A 5,666-nucleotide genomic window follows, 5' to 3' on the forward strand; every position below is an offset into this window, starting at 1 on the left:
TTGAGGTCTGAGAATAAGAAAAAGTCGCTGGTGCCAGATCAGGAGAATATGCGGAAGCTATCGGTTTCATTGATTTATAAAATTGTCAGTACTCGACTTTTTACGCATTTACTCAACTGACTGTCGATTGGACTTCGGTGTGAAATCATATATTTCATCCATTGTAACATATCGACACAAAAACACTGCTCAGAATAATCATTTCGTTGTTGTTTTTAGTCGATCGTGGGCTCGCGTGGCAACCATTTTGAACAGAGCTTTTGCATACCCAAATATTCATTCACGATACGTCCAACACGTACTTTGATATCTTTAGAGTCTTAGCTATCTCAGCTTGACTTTACGATTATCTGCAATTATTTTGGGGAGTTTTTTTGATGCATTTTTCGATGACAGCCTCTTTGGAACGTGTATCGTTCTCGGTGTTTTTCAAGTCAAGCCGTCGTTTTCATTTTTTATCTATTTTTTCAAACTAACTAAAGCTGCTTCACAAACTAATTGTAGAATTGTTGTCAAATTGATAGACAAGTGAAAATCATATGGATTGTAGTTTCAATTTTTGTCAAATTTTTATCTGTCCTATCAATGATTTCAGTTTTTTTTATCTAAGCGTAATTTTTGTTATAAAACGTCTTTCCCAGTACTATTTTTATAGAAAATGTCTTGAATGGAACACAAGAAAATTTGAAAAATAACTCGATTTAACATATTCAAAGTAAAAAAAAAAATGAAAATTGATTACCGAGCTGCCCTACTCTCTCTTTCTACCCCTCTCTTTTTCCTACTGACCAAACAATCCGTTATAACTTCCACACACATCAATTACATAAAAATTGCGCTTCTAAAAAATTGAAAAGAGCAGATGTACCCTTTTATGAGCCCTCCGAGTGACCTTTTCTAGGTAAATTTACATACTGGTTTGACCAGTCTTGTAAGCCAAAGACTTACCCCTATTGTTCTAAGGGTTGACCCAATTCGTAGCCATGAATGACCAGGAAGGGAGAGATCGCTTAGTGTCTTTCAGTTGCGTTTTGATTTTTGCGTTTGAGGGCAAATTCAAATATTGTTGCTATTACAAAAGTGAAAAGTTGAGTTTGTGAAAAGAGTTTAGAATGAAATATTCAGTTCAGAGAATTTACAATGCAACAGGCGGGATATGATTTATGGGAAAGTATGTATTTTAGAAAAAAATTAGTTTCATAAAGGATTTGACACTTGAAATTCGTTAATAACTTAATTTGTGAACAGAATTTTTGTAAAAATATTCCATCCGCCGTCTTACTTCTCACTAATTTAGTAGTTAGAATCAATAAAAGTTAAGTGGCTAAATAATATGTCAAATGGAAGTGTTGATTGAAATAGATTGGAATCGACGTTCTTAAATCATTTATCATATATAATAATAAGTATTACATGTTAGTTGGCAACATCACTCTGCTGATCATGCTAGTGACCTTGAACTCGTGTGTAATAGAATCATATAATTTGATTCTCTATCCATAGCATGTACTATGAATATAAACCATATTTAATCATAATTAGATATAGATTAGAAAACAATAATCGATTACTTCAGATTATGCAAGTAAAACCCATCGTATTTTTTGGTTTTAGTTGACTCTCTGAATCCATTTATTAGGCTTCGATGCATTTTAAACACCTCTTCTGGATACTATTTTTTTCCAACGTAAGAACTTCACCATGCTTTTGAATCAATAGTAATCTGACGGTGCGAGGTCTAGACTAAATGCTAGATGTTGTAGGAGCTCAATCCCACCAAGTTCTTTGATGTTATTCCACGTAATCAACACTTTCCGTTCGAATCGACCGTATTAATGTACGGCAGTGTTTTTTATTTCATTTTTTTAACGATGTTCATTGCTTTGCTTCAGATACAGCTTGGGAGAATCTGTTGATTATGAGTTTTAATTTGTAGGGTGAGTCGGCTCCAGATTTCGTTAAATTGCTTACAGCAGACGGAGGAGAAATTGGTTTTTCCTCTTCTTAATGTCAATCCTAATACTCTGCACTCCTAGACGTGTTCATTGATGAGTTGTTTAATATCTATCAGATAATTTTTGTACCGAATTCCCGTCTTCTTCCAATTCGAGTTCGGAGTTGAAAAAAATCGATTAAATTTAATATTTGGTCTTCCTTTGCTTAATATATTTTTTAGTAAACACATTAGCCGCTTGCTTCGACATTTCTTGTTCGATGTTCACCAATAAGATTCAGTGGTAGGGTTCTTTTATCATAAATATCGACTTCATTCTTGAATAATTTCACTAAGCATGACCAACGAGCTTAACCTACTGAACTGGTTTTTCTGTCATCTTCAAAAACTACGTCTTTGAATGTGTCTATTTTCGGAAATATTGGAAATCGTTCTCACAATTCCCTCCTCAAAATCGGTGACGTTAGGTCGCTTCATATTAAAAGCAACGTTTAAAAATATATATGAAAATGTTCGTCCGCAAGAAATTCATATTTGTTTTTAGTTTGTTCAGAGGTCTTAAAGATCCAATTGGTTAGCTTATTTTCAAAGCCATTCCGATGCTATTTCTAATATAAAAACAAGTTAAAAAAAATCAAATATCCTACTTGATACCCCTGATTTTATATCGTCGAAATTATAGAGGAAAAATTTAATTCATGGAACGAATGTTTCGTGAAAGGAACAGCATACGTCCTAATGTTGGAATCTGGAAGATTTGCTTATTAATTTTTCACGTATAGATTGAAGTTGAAAATAAATTAACTTCCCAGAAAACATGGTAGTTTTTCTAATCGCGCCCGTTTTATAGATCGGAAAAGAAATAAAGCTTCTATACTTTGAAAACTTCGTGAAAAGCATTTTGTAGAAGCAAAACTTGGCACAGAAAGTTTCAGGGTATAATTGTTTTCAATTATAATCATTTTTAATTGGAAGTTTATTCGTTGAATATAAACTATTTTCAATACTATGAATTATATTTTGATATACTAAAACTTTACCTATACGAAACTCCCTTTTAGTTTGTGATATATCGTTTGAAAGGTTCTCCATTAAAAATTGTAAATAAATTCAAAATAATTCAAAAATGTTTTCCACCTAAAAATGAAACAAGCTTTTCTTCCATAGTCATTTTTATTTTTCAAGTCTCCTGTTAACTCTATACATTTTGGCATCGTCTAGCATGACATGTTGTTCTGGTACCTTCTGGATATATCTTTGAGCAGTGAAATTACCTAGACAAGACCGATATACAACCTGAAGATCTAATTTTTCTAAAAAAAAATTGTGCTCGTTAGAGTTAACGGGTCACTTCTAAAAACTATTTTTACATTTATATTTTCATGAACACTAGCTTTTACCCGCGGCTTCGCTCGCATCGAATCCATTAAATAAGTATCAGAAATCATTATAATAAAAAAGAACGAATTCTGTAGCTATATTAGAACCTGAGATATAGATCTTTGAATGTAGAAAAATTGCCAAAAACCTACTAAAATCCATAACTCCACATTGAATGTCCGCGCCTAGCTCCTCTCGAACTCAACCGATTTAAGTGCTCAAAAACTCAAAAGAAAGAGGATGTTTCAGCGAGTGTTCTGAAACCAAAACGAAGTCTCTATCTTGAATAGAACCTGAGATATTGAGGATAGAACGTGTGTATGTGAAAAACTCCCATAAGTAATGTACAGGGGGAAATCGCATTTGAGTATAACTTGAGAATGGTGAAAATTGGATGAAATCCGATGGTTGATGGCTGATCTGGGCATCAATACCTTTCATTAAAAAAAAAAAAAATAAGCAAATCGGTTGGGTAGAACGCCTGAACGGACTCGGAATGGAAATAATCAATTTTTTAATATATAAGATTACGAACCTCCTTTCCTGTTTAACGTATTCATTTCCTAGTTGTTCCAATTTTCTATTTAAGTTTGGAATATTATCCGTAAAACACCTGGAGATTGACCTTTTTTATTTTCTTTTATTACCTTTACCGTTTTAAATTTTTTCTAAAAAAGAAACAACGAATCAACCGCCTTCTTGGTTGTTGGTCTTATTTACAAAGGAAACGTCTCGTCGTCAGTAATTTTAAAATGTAAATAGATAATAAAACCTTAACATCAAGAGTAGAATGCTTTTTCCAGCTTTCCACTTCTCGTATTTTCCTAATAAAGAATCGTTTCAAAGCCGGGCATTTTAAAAGATTTTCTTTGATGCTGAGATATTTATATTTATGCTTTCTTTGCAGCAACGGTACATTTTATGTTAAAAGTTCTTTTGAAAATCAAGAATTCCTTCATCCCTCAGATTTTATTACGGATAAAATCAAGAATTTCAGCAATATATATTTATAACTATATATGGTTATTTGCAACCACTCTTTCCACATGAAACAATTCGACACCACCAGATACAGATTCATTACAATAAAATTTGTTAAAATGCGAAAAAACGATGAAATATAATAAAATAAGATAAAAAGCAATGGGAAAAAGTAATAAACATCAAGATAAGAAACGAAAAAGTGCAGTAAAATACGATAAAATACAATAACATACTACGACATAAAATAAAAATCAATAAAATCAGTATGTCTGGCGACATTTATTCAAAAATACGAAAAGAAACTGTAAAATAGGATAAAATATGATAAAAAAACTGGAAAAACATGATCAAATACGACAAATTACGATAAAATAGATTAACAATCGATAAAGCATGATGTGGTATGATGATTGATTTCATTTATTCAAAAATACGAGAAAAAACTTCAAAATACGATAAAACATGATAAAAAACTGAAAAAAGAAACGAGAAAATCTTATAAATTACAATAAAATACACTATCAGACGATAAACATCGATAAAGCATGACATGGAATGATGATTGACGACATTTATTCAAAAATATGATAAAAAAACTGAAAAAAAACGATATGACAAAGTACAATAAAAACACTATCAGACGATAAAAGTCGATAAAGCATGACATGGTATGATAATTGACGACATTAATTCAAAAATACAAGAAAACACTACAAAATACGATAAAATATGATAAAAAACTGAAAAAAACGATAAAATATGAAAAACTACAATAAAATACACTATCAGACGATAAAAGTCGATAAAGCATGACATGAAATGATGATTGACGACATTTATTCAAAAATACGAGATAAAACAGCAAAATACGATAAAACATGATAAAAAAATAAAAAAAAACGAGAGAATCTTACAAATTACAATAAAATAAACTATCAGACGATAAACATCGATAAAGCATGACATGGAATGATGATTGACGACATTTATTCAAAAATATGATAAAAAAACTGAAAAAAACGATAAAATATGATAAAAAACTGAAAAAAACGATATGACAAAGTACAATAAAAACTCTATCAGACGATAAAAGTCGATAAAGCATGACATGGTATGATAATTGACGACATTAATTCAAAAATACAAGAAAACACTACAAAATACGATAAAATATGATAAAAAACTGAAAAAAACGATAAAATATGAAAAACTACAATAAAATACACTATCAGACGATAAAAGTCGATAAAGCATGACATGGTATGATGATTGACGACATTTATTCAAAAATACGAGAAAACACTACAAAATACGATAAAATATGATAAAAAAACTGAAAAAAACGATA

Source organism: Diorhabda carinulata, chromosome 4 (assembly GCF_026250575.1).
Source record: "Diorhabda carinulata isolate Delta chromosome 4, icDioCari1.1, whole genome shotgun sequence".
Classification (NCBI taxonomy): Eukaryota; Metazoa; Arthropoda; class Insecta; order Coleoptera; family Chrysomelidae; genus Diorhabda; species Diorhabda carinulata.